We start from the raw sequence: 15,116 nt of genomic DNA, 5'->3' as shown, positions 1-15,116 counted from the left end.
TCGCGCTACTCGAATGCTTGTAAATTTTGCGAGGACGCTATTGTTCCCACACGCGTTTGCTCTTTTTCCATGACATTCATTTTCCTCCTTCGCGACTTTTATGTATTACATTAAAACCTCCAATAACAAATAATAAGATGAAAGTCTCAGCGACTGGATATGTATCTGTGCCGGCAACATTTACAAAAAATTTATTATTATTAATCTCAAATGCTTTTTTTTTAATTACAATATTATAATTTAATTATTAGGTGTTGGAATTAATTCGTAGCGTTTTACAAGTGATGGGAAGTACTTTCATTAATGTATTTTTTAATGCTCATGTGAAATAAATAACATTCTTTCATTAAAAAACGCTACGAATTAATTCCAACACCTAATATAATTATATTTAAAGAATACAATTAAATTATAATACTATATTTAAAAAAAGCATTTCAGATTAATAATAAAATAAACAAATAAAAGTTTTGTGTAAATGTCTGATCATTGGGATGTTTATCTTATTATTTAGAATGTAAACTTACATCCCTTATAATTTACGACATACACACACTGAAAACAAAATTTACTGAATTTTATTAAATATTTGTTTGAATAATATTATATCAATGAAATATTTACTTACAGTAATTTTAATTTATTCAAAGTAAAAAAGTTATACTTAAAAAGATATATATTTACATTTAATAAATATTTCGATAGTAATATTCAAACAGATATTGAATAAAATTCAGTAATTTTTCCAGTGCGCAAATATATAAAAGAATATAATACAATAAAAATTCGATATATTCCAAGGTAAAATAGTATAAACTACCTCACAATTTTTCTTTTTTACGGCAAGCTGCGAGTCCAGCGATGTTAATTGCAACTTCGGTCTTCCAACATCGCGTCTTCTCTTTGATTTCACTCGCACCGGCACGATGGACGTCCAATACATCCTCCCTTGGATTACTTTTTTTCTCTTCTACCTTCGTCTTCGATGCGCCGCATACTAACATCGATACTCGATCGCTAATTACAGGGCTCCGCGGGAGGGCGAACGAAATCATAGGGTTAAGGAAGAACTCCCTTAATGGGCACTCCGGGTTCGCGCGCGGGAACCAGACGGGCCCTCTTCCGGAGAAGGGGCAGATGCCAGCTGCTTCTAATTGAGACATCAGTGTCGATATAAACCGGCCGCCCAGGCGCGACGTGAACCGACGCGTCAAACGCAAAGGCGTGCCCTGCCCCTTCCCCTTCCTGGTATAGATATACACACGCACGTAAGTAGATAGATCCAATACACGCGCGTTTTGGCGTAACATACAATATTTACGTCGGGCCCTGTGATCGACCGGAAACGCGGGTCCCGCTGCTTCGCACCGTTGCCGACCCACTTCCTGTACGCAATACGCATGCGGTGGTTGGCTATTTTGTCAGTCGATAGTTATCCAACTAACGACTCTTAATTTCGAAACGCATGCGCCAATCATGCCGCGTGAAAGTTCTCAATCGACCGTACTGTCAACGATTGTCTGTCATTTCTGCATTTGGAAGTAAGAATAATAATTAATGGATATATAATTAACTGTAGGGGTTTATTGCGTCTTTTTATTGCGCGTAATCGAGACGCATGATTAAGAAACGCACGGTTAATCAAGAAATTCTTCATGATTTATTTTTCATATTTTCAAAAAATACATGAAAATACTATTATTAATAATAGTTTTGGCAAAACGAAATTTAGCATCATGTTTTTATGCGTTATGTTTTATGCGTCGCAATGTCCAGCGTACGATTGAGAATCTCTGGCATGGACAGTATTGTAAGCAGGAACACAATTTGATTGGGTGGAAAGCGCAATGGGGCCGGCTTATCATGAGATTGGTAAATACGGAGAAATTATACGTAATTAACATGTACCATATAATTAGTGGGCACGATATGGCGTGTTCAACACAACCATGATCTGATTATTTTAGCATTATATGATATGAAACATATTGGCAGCTTTCGAGTTTGTAGCTCTTGTGTATTGCAGAGAGTGGGAATATTAGCCTTGAATCCACAACAAATTCTGCTTATTGTTTACTGTAAATTTTATTTAGTTTCCACATTACGCTGTTTTTTTATCTCCAAATTTTCCACGACCCTCACGTTTCTGTTAGTATTAGTTTCGAAGAAAAATTCAAACAGCTGATCCTTATAGCGTCACTTATGAGAAAGAAATACGAATCTCTCGAGCATCAATTTCACATCAGCGAATTCTGAAAATATACACGTGGGGAGAAAAAGTGATCGACTATAGATGAATTTTCGAAAAGTCGATTAACTCGGATAACCTCCCTAAGTAGGCGACAGCTGTTGAAATGGTTGAAAGTTCGGCTCATATCGCGCCTATCAGGGTCGTGACATTGGTTGCTCATATCCGGCATCAAACTGCGCAGAACAGCCCGAAGGCACCGGTTGTGCAGGATATTGAAGTCCACTAATAACGCTCTCCCTCGAAAAATATTTGACGATCATACACCGGCGGCATGGCGACCGCACCGAAGTGTTCCATCCGTTGCCCCCGTTCCAAACGCGGCTGAAATAATAATTTTTAATTAACGAAATTCTCAATGGATCGACTCTAACGAACGAACGAACGCTGGTGTCACAGGCGTGTTGAACCATTACGGTGTCGCATTCTGCGCGTACAAAAGGCCGGTGGGTTGCAAAGGTTAATTAAAAATTCGGGGAATTCGACACACCAGGCTAATTATCGAAATATTTATTTTAACGATATACAAGCTTGTTAACGATAGATGAAATACAAGAAAAGTTGATTAATTTTGACAATATTAAAAATCTCCTGCACAATTTATACCCCTAACTGTAAGAACCATATTGTTCCAGAATAAAATATCTTGGTCCCAGACAATCCTGTCGATATAATTAAAGAACCCCTAATAGTGCGCCGAATCAATTACTGAGATCACATTCTGTGGCCATACATGGTACACATACCATTCATCACCGATAATACGTATTTTCTCATATCCCGAGAGTGCCTCGAAATTAGCCCCCTCCATATCTTTCTCTCTTGCTCTCCTCCTTTTATATTCCTCGATGAATCATCGACCGAAAATGGCGTGTGACGGGCGTGCAAATCACAATTTTCCACGATTTCCACCGCGGCCGATGGTGGTTCGCCGCGTACGCGTGCCGTGTCGCGCCGCGTGATTGCGTGTCGGTGTTTAAGAGAAAGAAATGCTGCACGTTGCGTGTTGGACGAGATCTAAGCGGATTAACCCTCCGCGGGTTTCTCTCTTCGTCTTCGCCGTGCTACGCATAACATTCGTGGGAAAACAGACGGCAGTCATGGGATCGACTTCACGCACGCGTGCGTGTGCATGCACGCGCCTCTTCTCGCTCGCATATACAGTCGATCGACGGCGTGTTAATAGCCAGTCGGCTTCCTATCGAGATGGGATCGGTAGGATCCAATCTAACAGCTCAATCCGCTGTCCTGTCGCATCAAATCAGTCCCAGTCGGAGTTCCGTGAAGGCTTCATGCCTGTCTTAATGTAATTCGTAGGGCGAAGTTTATTCGTTCGCTTTCTCGAGGGTAAAATTAGGGTCACGATATGATAAAGTAGAGAAAGAGTGAGAGAGATATTTTTAGATAATATATTAGATAATAGCGTTCACGATCGATATTTTAATATCGTATCTTTTAGTAGTACAAGCTGCTTATTTTCGGTAAAAGTGAGATTGATCAAGTTGTAGCTCAAAATAGTAAATAAAATATAAATATTACACAGAAACAATCGTATTTCGATTTTGAAATATCTAAAAATTTAGTTACGTACAGATGTAAAAAAATTCATTAATTATTTTGATAGTCTGATTAATAGAAATATGTTCATATCCATATGTAAAATTGCACTATTAAAAAAAGTACATTTGCCTCTGTTATATGTAATGTAAACAAATTTCAAGCAAGTACATTAACAATATTTAATGTTGTTTATGAAAATGAAGTTACAAGTAACTTAAATTTAATGTTCGTATACATTAAATTTCATGCACATTCATATAAAATTTTATGGAAAGTACACACGTGCACATGTACACAAATATATTTTTGAGTTACAAAATGCATTAAATTTAATGTACTTGTGTAACTTAAAATTACATTAAATTTCATAACATTTTTAACAATGTAGGACACTCAAGTTAGTTGCAAAAATATCGAAACTTTTGCTCATCAAGCTCAAGTTTCCTATATAATTATTTTGATGGTCCAACAAAATTGCAGATCTGTATCTACATTTTTAGATATTTCAGCAAAATCGTTTTTAATGACAAATAATATCGTCAATAACTTGACTCCTATTGCCCTGTTATATCCAGCCATTTCGTATCATTAAGAGTCTTTAAAAATTAATTTATATTTAATATTGACAATAAAATACACGAGGCATTCTAAGTAATTCTGAGCATTCTATGCAAGTGAAAATACCATAAACTAAAGTGGCAAGATGGGAGCTACCTTACGAAGAGCTGTGGAACATTGGCGGAGGTCGATAGGTACTTAGCAAAGCAACCAGAATGAGCACCGAGTTTGCGCCACGTCTGGGTGCGTCGAAACTCGATGCACATGTAAAGGTTGCGACCGCACCTGTGCAGACACACACACACACACACACACACACACACACACACACACACACGCACACATATACACAAAAACACACACGTATCTCAGCACGCGTACCGTCGTGTACATTCGGGCTTTATACAACCGGGCCCGCGCGCGCCATAAGACGTTTTCTTAATTAAACCCATCGATTCGCCGCCGACTGATTAGACTGCGGCACTCGAGTAAGTACAGGGCGCGTGCGACGCTTCCCTTTTTGCGTCCTTCGCGTTCGGAGGACCCTGTTGGACGGAGAATCCTCGTCCTCCGACGAATCTCAATGCGCCACGCATAAAAATCACGGTACTCATTTACTAAACGAGTGGCGTACTAACAAAGAGATGCACCCCTTCTGATGGAACGAGATTACTCGAAATTTTGGAGATAAACGTTACGCATGTATAATCATCGTATCAAAATTCTTGAAATAATATATTATTATGTTTTCGGTTTTTAATAAATTTCCTTGGAGTATATATGCGCATAACATGAAAATCCATCATCTTTTATACATACGATCCGTGTAATTTTGAAACCAAATGACTCATATTTAATCTCGCATTTCGCTGAGAATTCAATTAAACTCGTCTATAAAATTGCAAAATGCATCATCAAATTAAATTGTTTACGTTTAATATGCAAGTTTTTTTTGCGACATATATTTTTATGTGATACATATATTAGCATCGCTAATAAGTCTTTAATAATCGTGAAAATCTGAGGATATTTTGATGGAAGTAATTAAATTTGAATATATTCTTTGATAATAAATAAGTTGAGAATGTAAATTAATGAAGATTTAAAATGAAAGGATCTTAACTTCCCTGCTATCATATTGAATGCGTTTGAGGTAAGCCGATACGGAGGCTGACGGCGTTGACAAAATAAGTAACTCTCGCGAAAGCTTGTCTGCTGTAGATACTAATTAATGCCAAAAACTGCAATTACCGGAGCCTATCTTGATCCAGTCGAAATCTCTTAATGAGACCCTCGAGACAGCCGCGACGAATTCCTTGGTGCGTCCAAAGAGAATTCCTATGCGCTTGTTTGAGTTCAGTAGAATATTAATTTAAACCATCCTCTTCCCATTCAGTCTCGGGGGGGACGTTTTTAATCGGAACCCCGGTTATTCTGTACATTATGTTTCGCCCAATATAGCATCTGAAGAGTTTCTCCAATTGTTCCGTGTCTTAATCTTCTGCGCTCGCTTCTTCGACCGTCCAAATAATTTCACAACATGTATCTTCTAAACGACAAAGTTACAACCGTAGAGACAACGTGAACGTATCGTTACTGTCCGTACGATAAATATTATAGTGCACGATGTTTCGACTTTCATTGCTAACGAGAAACTAAATATATTCGTCTTTTTAAAACAAACGAATATATTTAGTTCCTCGTTAAAAAAAGATGTTTATTTTTGTAAATGTATTATTTAGCATTATTTGAAAAAATTAATAATCTTTCTTTGCATAAATCAAATTTCTGTATTAAGAAAAAAGTAGGATAACAATAATTATTTTATATATTTTTGCATTTATTTATTTATAGTCTATGATTTTATACAAGATAAAAATGTATTAGTATAAAAAATTAAGTTCTTTCTCTCAAAATTAAAATGTATTCATATAACATTTCATAATAATTTAAACAAGTAAAGAAAAAGCGAATACTATCAAGATCATTGTGCTTAATATTTTTTTATGTGTAATTCCTAAATATATCTCTCAGTTAGTAAACTGCGTGCCGCTTACTGTTGGATTTGCAACGCTTAAATCAAAATTAAAATAATCAAAACTATATTAATCGTCGTAATGATATTAACATCTTAAACACACTGTACTTAACTTATTGCACTGTAAATAACTTATTACGAAAGTTTCATAATAATCTAGCTAAGTGTCGAATACATAAAAAGAGACTTAACATTATGTGTGCATAAAATTTGGATATCAAGGGACATTAAAGGAAAGTTGTGGATAACAATATCGTGCGACAATATTGACCGATGTATAGATGTATGCTGAACATCGGCGCTTTCGCTTGTGTTCTACGAGTGCACTTGCTTTATCAGAATTGCAAATTCACCAGTTCCGTGAGGACAACGAGAGGCGAGGAGGAGAGGTTGAGCAACACAGAGGTAGGATGAGAGAACGCGGAAGGGCGGAACGTGCCTTATAGTTGCGAGGGAGTCGAGTACTCGGGTTAGGTATGCCATTAAGCCGACTTGCCGGGCTAATAACCGCGACGCTGTTCTCTTTACGGCATTTCCATCGATTAATCTCATCGACGAATGGCACCTGATAAAATCGATTCGCAAAGTTCGTTCGCTCGCTTAGCGAAACTCATTCCGGTGTGTAGTAAGTAACGTATATCTGGTATCCCGATGGTGCTCACGGCACTTCTTCGAGCACCGTCTTCGAGATCACAAGTTATTTAGTCGAATATCGCGCTTAGGAACTTCCGCGATAAGGATCCGCGAGTATTTCGCCTCGGAGGACGAAAGTCCTCGTGTTACGCGTGTTCCTTATACGCGCATTAATCGAAGTCTGCGAACCGTCCGTTACGCGAAGGAAAAACGAAAGGAGAGATTACACACGGTGTCTCGAGCGCGACTGAGGTTAATTAAAAGTTCTTTAATTTTACGCACGTGTGTTTACCCTCGTGATCCGCTTCCGGAACTCGCGACTGCGACTACGGTAAGTAAGTACATACTCGTACAGAGTACATCGTGGATCTTGGGAACTGCACGAAAGCAAATATATATTATCTTAAATTTTCTTAGTTTGAGTTCTGTTAATTTGAAATTAATTTGCTATGCGCAAATTACATGCCACAAAGACAATCTTGTTAATAAAACGATTTATATCTATAAGTACAATTTTTTTTATTTATTTAATTGACGTTTAAATTATATCTATATGTATTTTTAAGAAAGAGGATGGCACATGTGCGCTTTACATTTCGGTAATTACTTCCTCAGAAAAAGAGTGTTTCTTTCATCTCTACGTTATTTTCGCCAGTCTGTTACTTCGAGTGCACTTCTTTGTAGTTGCATTTTCCACGCTTGAGATGAAACAAGCACGTATTCCTGTTCCATACCGAGAAAGGAGATACAAAGCAAGCGTGTAAAGCGTACTACCGAGAGGTGTGGACCTCCTAACTCAACGATGCAAGACACATCGTTATCGTTGTCAAGTTCACATCAGCCACGAAACTGTTGGAGACTTCCTCCCTTGCGTCCGAGGAAGAGTCAGGGTTGTATCAATAACTATGAGATAGGTTCGGCCGAGCTTTTACCGCAAGCTGCCGGCGGCAACTTCCACCGGCGTGAGGGATATCCGGGGCAATGGATCGGGACGTGTCCCGGGATTTGCGGATTAGGTCGACCGCCGGCGAAGGAACGCCGTTACGTCTGCGTCTGGCTTAACCGCGGGGATAGATAACGTTACCGAAGGATATACCGAGCCGGATAGTTATGGGCTCACATTTTACACCACCTCCGTCGCTGCCGCCGGCCCTTTCCGGCGTATTGCTGCAGCAAGGTATAGCAACGCTGCCTCTAGAAATGCAACACGCCCGCTTTTACTTTGCAAGGAGATAATGGACCGCTTGAGCAAACCTCGAGAACCGTCCAAGTTATACTACTGGTTGATTTACGGAGAATAAATGCGAAATAATAATGAAAGAATATATAAATATTATTTTATTCTCTCTCTCTCTCTCTCTCTCTCTCTCTCTCTCTCTCTCTCTCTCTCTCTCTCTCTCTCTCTCTCTCTCAAATCATTATTTTATATTACTGGAATATAAGTTATTTTGAAAGCAAATTATTCAAACAAAAGATTTATTAATCGTAAAAAAATATCAATTATTACCATGATACATATTAATATGTATTATTACGGTATATGTATTACAGTAATATGTATTACATTAAGATAAAATCTAGAAAAAAACAAAAATGAATGGAATTATATTTAGAATATGTAACATTTTTTTTATAATATTAGTGACACGTAATTTAGATAAAATTATATTAAATTATATTAAAACTTTTTTTATTATATTTATATTTTGGACCAGTTTGGATCTAAATAAGAGAGATTGTATTTAACGTAAATGTTTTGAAAAACTATTTCAGTTATATCTTTCATAAACCATATCTTCATATGAGAAATATTTTCTGATATTTAAAACATTTCTGAGTCCTTGTCCACAATCGTCACATATATAATTCAGAATTAAATAGGAAATTAAATATAACGACGTGGAAAAATAGTGCGCATGTCATCAACTGAATAAAAATGGACCGGCGTTTTCTCTCTTTCTCTCTCTCTCGGAACAGAATTTTGTTTAGAAACCTATATCCGTTCCCAGAAATATCCAGTGATAACAAGTTCTGGGCAAAATGAATTTGACGTTTCAATTTGCCGGTAAGTTCATTTTCTCACCGGTTTCCGGGAAGCGCTGCAAACATACTCACGTGTGAAATTTCGACCCCGCGGCAAACTTACCGTATACCTATATCCACATACATGTCGACTTCCTTATAATATTACAGAGTCTCGAGGACAGGTAACGAACCAAGTACTGGTCCTGTAAGTAAATCAGTGTAACAAGCCGTCCTATCTATCGTTCAAGTGGAAGCTGCGCGAGTAGCGGAGAGGTAGCTTTGAGCCAGAAGGCAGAACCCGGAACTTCTTCGTTCACGCTCGAACTGGTTCCTTCGATTTGGCTTAAGGGCCCGATCCTTTTTGCCGCACGTGGAAACTCGGTACGCTCGGCAAAATTTTTCCTCGCGAATTCGAAGAAACGCAGAGAATATCATCGTATCCTATTCCGCGATCGGGGAGAAGTTGATTGAGAAAAAAAATATATTTCGGCTATTCACCTCATATTTTAACTCTGCTATCCATTTGTTGTTATTTTCACGCTAGAATCAGCTAGAAGATTAAATTATTAATATATGTATCACATTTAAGAGATATATATTATAGATAATTTATAATATACATTATTTTACATTTGTTATAGAAACGGTTTTACTGAAATATCTGAAAAAGCTAGATATAGATTTGAAATAATTTTGTTAAACTATCAAAATAATTATGTAGGTCATTCTGATTGCTAGGATACCAAAACTTTTTATAGTATTGGATATCATATTCGAGATTCCTATGAGTAAATATTTTGATGATCCAAAACAAAATTATTTTCAGATCTGTATCTACATCAAATTTTAAAATACATCAGGAAAATAATTCTTTTCGAATATTTTTATCTAAACGTGCGAGAATTAGATGTCAATCGCTCTCGGAAGTGCGTCCTTTATTTCAAAAACGGTAGACCCGTCTGATCCCTATTCGCGTATGCGTGGCGAGCGAAGCGGATATTACTCAAACATAAATCTGGTAGCAGCCATCGGCGAATGGACCTGGCGGCCGGCCAGGACGCTTCTTATAAGTTATAAGTCGAGGTTATACGCCGACGAGGCTTTTACGCGGCGTGTGTGCGCTCAGTCAACAGTTAACGATGTGTCAAAACTATTTTCGTTTCCACTTTTCACGATACATTTATGACGCGAGCTTTACGACAGGTCGACTCGTCACGCTGTGGCACAAAAACTATAGATACGAGGGCGAACACGAGGTCAATCCAGAGTGTCGTACGAAACAAGGAGATAAACTATTTACGACAAGTACGAAAGATGAGAGTGAGAATAGATTTATATTGCAACAAAATAACTCCGAATTTATTATCGAATGAGAGAAACGATGACAGATAAATTCTTTACAACGTATGCAACTAAGGCTCGTTTTCACAATACATTGTCACCTTAAAGAATAAAGGTTATCAAGAAATTCATGAACGAATTTTTAAGTAACCATGTATTATGAAAACGGGCTTAAGTAGTGCGAAAACCTGTAATTATTGGAAGAACTTCATTAAAAATGTTGGAATATGATATATTACAAAAATTAACATTTTAAACTCCTTTTCCCTATATTATTGAAAATCTCATTGACCGTTGCTCCTTTTACAGTCAACTGATTCATATTTTACCTCGATGGAATTAAAGTCCTCAGGTATCTATTGCCGAAAACAATAGAATTTTAAAAAGTTGGGTCAACATTGTGAAATTATAAATTAGTGTGCTACGTTGCACTATTTAGGCCCGATTGCATCAAAGTATAAGATTAACTTTAATCTCGGTCTAACTTACTATTTATCTTTTTCTAATTCTAGGAATTAATCTCGATTTAATTTACTCTTTATCTTTTTTTATTTTAAGAATTAGAAAAAGAAAAGAGTAAATCAAACCGAGATTAAAGTTAATCTTACATTAATGGGCTAAGGAATGATTTGATTGGCATGAATGAAGCAGACAGGAATGATCTAACATCTAACTGGACTCTTCCAGTCTTTTTGTGACGTTTTGTATTTTTGTTGCTAAAAAATGACAGAATCACCACACACATTTCTCTGTTCTAATATTAAATAAATGACCTTCTTTGTCGTTTCGTACGCTGCGACGTGAAAGACGAGAAACGGCAATATAAATAATAATTCTAGATTAAAATTTACGTTAGAAAACTGCACTGTAGTAATTCACGATCTTTAATAACGGTATAGTATAGAGTTAACTCCGAAAATTCGAAATTACGAAAGAAGATGAAGTTTTCGCGAGGCATAAGTGCACGTTACTCAAAGGAAAGGCCAGTTCCGGAGCATCGCGCGTAAAAGAGGTAAGGGAGTAATCGGGTTATGATACTGGGGGGTTAATTGCATTTCGCCGCGGTTACATCGAGATTCCGTTTGCCCTGTGGACTGGGAAACGAGCGTTATAACTATTTCACGACGACGGCGACGACGGCAGAAGCGAGTGCTCAGCTGCTTTCCGTGATGCGTTGATGCGCGACGAAAACGAGGGAAAAGAGACTTGGACGAAAAAGAACTTGTTCGCGCGAGCAAACGCAAGGTTGTGATGCCACATAACCGTCTCCGAGGTATTTAATTCACGTCAAAGTATGGTTCCCGTACAAAAGGGAATAGGATGCTCAAGGAGAACGAGAGAAAGAGAAAGAGAGAGAGCGACAGAAGGAAGCGGGTCGCGGCTGGATGAACAGTACTCGTGTTTCCCCTAACCGCAACGACCGAGAGAAACAGCAGCCAGTCGACTCCTTCGCTCTGGTTATCCTTGTGCACGTCTTACGACCCAACCGGGTCCTATGCGCGCGCGTGTTTACACGTGTAAACCAGTACGTTTTCTGCGAGTGTCCGCGTAGTTAGCAAACTCAACCGCGGACCTTTGTCGATTACATTGCTTGTACCGCTGTCCCAGAGTGCTTATTATTACAAGTGAATAAAGAAAGATCACTTTTATCGCATGATGTTTGTGGAGCCAAAAAAGAATATTTTCATCGCTTAGCTTTCGATTTCCGTGAGCACGTTTTCGATATTAATAAAGTACTTTAATAATAAGTACATTACGGTTACACAAAGAGAAATTTATTTTGTTGACATGTAACAAAAATTTTTTCATTTTAAAATTGTATTATTCTAATCAAAATTTGGTCATTCTAACGAAACTTTTGTCTCAATGTATATGTACACAAAGAAAAAAATATTTTAAATAAGATAAATAAATATTTATAAATACAAATATATATTATTTTAATAAATATTTATGTGATAAAAAGAAATTATATTTAAATCTAATTAATGATCTTTGTACCAAATAAACATAATTTATATTTATTAAATATTTAATTCGTATGTTGTTCAAGCAAATAATTAATTAAAATTTCGTATTTTTTCAATGTACTATAGAATTAATTAAGAGAGCCATTCTCTTTTCATTCTGTTATGTTTGTAGTTAATAGACAGGATGATCCATTACTTCGGGGTGATGGATTCCGGTTCCATTAGATAAATGAAGAGGCAATGTGTTTTTTCTTATCAAGTTGAAAGTAATTTGGGTTAGAGGATTAATCGTGGCGTACTAGTCCGTAGATAGTGCAGATACAAGATGTGTAGCGAGCTTTATGTTCTACTACCCAACCGAGTGCCATGCGACCTTAAATCCACTGGTCATTGTCCATAAAGCGAAGAAACGATAATGATCCCCGTGGTGATTAGTTTCTGTTACTTGTTACCAGAGATTCTCTCGTAAGTTTCCTTCATCTAACTTCCTTGCAATCATTTCTTACACGCTTTGTTATTGAATTTACAATCATTATAAATCCTTAAAAGTACCTCTCGAGCAAAATTGATTTACGTTGAAATTTAGAAAATCTTAATCGTAAAAAAAATTTCAGAAGTGATCCGGTTCATTGTTAAAAATTCCATAAGGATTGAAATTAGGATAAATACTTTTTTGAAAAGCATTTCGTGACAATATGGAAATATGTAAAATACAGCACGGAACTTATTCGTAAGAATTTCCATTTTTACGATATTTGAAAACGTTATTCGCATATACACAATGAATCGCGTGTCTTTCATAACTTCCTTCTGTATCAATACCTCCACGCTCAGCATGTGCGAATTTTCCTAGTACGTTGTGAAAATGCATCGTCAAAACGCAGCCGATATATCTCATCCTTGATACGTCGACTCGATGCTGGTATAAACGGAAAAAGAGAACTCCTCTCTCTCTCTCTCTAAATTCGTGCGGAGATGTGATAGTCGTGGGACGGATGGATTCTCGCTTGTTCGATATAGCATACGGAAGTTCTTCGGGACAGAGGTCCTTTCGCTGGTTGCCAACCCGACCGGGAACCCTCATCGCTCTAGTAACTCCTGCGTAAAGTATAACTTTGCAGTCACTGCAAGGCGGAAACGTCTCAAGCAGCTGTGCGCTAGTCGGTTTAGCCTGCCATTCCGTATATCGCATCTCGATATCGTGTGGGATAGGTGATTTCTATTTAGAGCTGTTTACTGTACGCGAAATAGAAAACGTGCATGGCCGATAGACGGAACCGTACGTTTGGTAAGGGCCGCGAGAAGTTGAATTCCATCCTAGATGGTTGGATAGCAAGCGTTTCGATTGAAATTTCCTTCTGAGGAAATAGAGGGAACAGGATAAAGATTATTTTGGTATACGAGGCAGAAAATGGATTTTTAAGAAAATAAACAAATTAGATATATAATGTACCATCGAAATACATCTTCCGTTCATTGCAGACCAAAAGAAATTAAAATGATCTAGAAAAAGGTATGCAGAAAATATTTTTATTTTATAATTGTTTCAATTTTATTTGAAGATATACAATCTAAAAAATAGTCTATAATTCTCATTGTATTGATGTTAATATTAACACCAATATCATATGGATTTAACACCATATTTTAAATTCACACTATGATGGTGTTGATATAAACGTCAGAGATTTGAAATCTACATATATTGGTGTTGATATTAACACCAACACACAATGAGAATTATATAGACATCATGCGAGTGTTAAATCCATATGGGATGTTGAATTCACTTACAGACATTTTTAAAAATGTATAAAGATTTCACATATATGGTGCAATAAAAAAATTTATATTCACAAGTAATAAAAATAGCTACAATAGATTGAAAAAGCTTTGACAAATATATAAAAGACGGTTACCAGAAGGTTTGCGAGTTATCCATTGCCAACGTTTCGTGAATCTTGCTGTTCACTTCATCAGGGCGAGAAGCGCACTGATACTGTAATATATATTCAGAAAATAATGATTTAACAATCATAATAGCGCTTTTAAATTAAGCTCTGTTTGACGTTACTTTCGGTATATTGATGCAGAACAAATGAAGTAGTTAAGATCCCTCAACATGCGATGAGTCAGATTTCGCTTTATGTAGCAGTACGCGTGGATACACGTGCATAGTTCACAGCTGAGACATGCAATCACTTTATACGTAAGCTGTTGTTCGGTTAAACAACACGTTTGCTATCCAATCTCGTCGCAACCCTTTGCTTGTTTACGAAATATCACAAACTCCTGTAGGGTAATCAAACAATAATAAGCTGCCGTACGTTCATATACACGACCGCGAATGTTGGCAATCTCGGTCGAAATATCGATTCAATCACGATCGCGTATGTTCCATCATTTAAAAAGTGTTAATATTTTTCAACGCCCTTAGGCGAGAAATAGAGTACAGAAACGGATTGTTTTGTTATAATAAAATTTTTAATGCTTGAGTTTACGATGTAATAAAATTATCTTGCAGGAAAAGGAAAAGGAAGGATCAACAAATGTATTAATTGGGGAATCTTTGTAAATTCTTGTTCCGTTTCTTTAAATAAAGAAATGACTGGTTCGTCACTTTATTCAACAACGAATTAATGTGATATATTTTAGATCGGTAAAGTTTTTAATCAATTTTCAATCGTAGTTTTTATTATCTCGTTATCACGGATGTACATAGTCAATGTGTAGAACATTAACT

The 15,116-nt window shown here is 36.9% G+C and overlaps 1 protein-coding gene and 1 long non-coding RNA gene across 25 annotated transcripts in view; one reads left to right on the top strand and one right to left on the bottom strand.

Moving 5' to 3' along the window:
- The window catches only part of pxb (putative Hedgehog signaling attenuator pxb), a 647,697-nt gene that overhangs the window by 306,646 nt on the left and 325,935 nt on the right, over window positions 1-15,116 (bottom strand). The window lies entirely within an intron of this gene.
- Window positions 1-15,116, top strand: part of LOC105144806 (uncharacterized) — a 450,557-nt gene that overhangs the window by 321,496 nt on the left and 113,945 nt on the right. For 7 of the 22 annotated variants that reach the window (XR_015548168.1, XR_015548167.1, XR_015548163.1 and 4 more), the window contains one exon: window positions 1,028-1,268. The exons of the other annotated variants lie outside the window; for them this stretch is intronic. This is a non-coding gene — a long non-coding RNA (uncharacterized LOC105144806). The remainder of the gene's footprint in view (window positions 1-1,027; window positions 1,269-15,116) is intronic. 22 annotated transcript variants of the gene reach the window in all.

This window comes from Acromyrmex echinatior, chromosome 18 (genome assembly GCF_024713525.1).
Source record: "Acromyrmex echinatior isolate Ae372 chromosome 18, ASM2471352v2, whole genome shotgun sequence".
Lineage (NCBI taxonomy): Eukaryota > Metazoa > Arthropoda > Insecta > Hymenoptera > Formicidae > Acromyrmex > Acromyrmex echinatior.
Note: the sequence above shows the minus strand (reverse complement) of the source record. Positions and strands in the feature narration are given on the sequence as shown.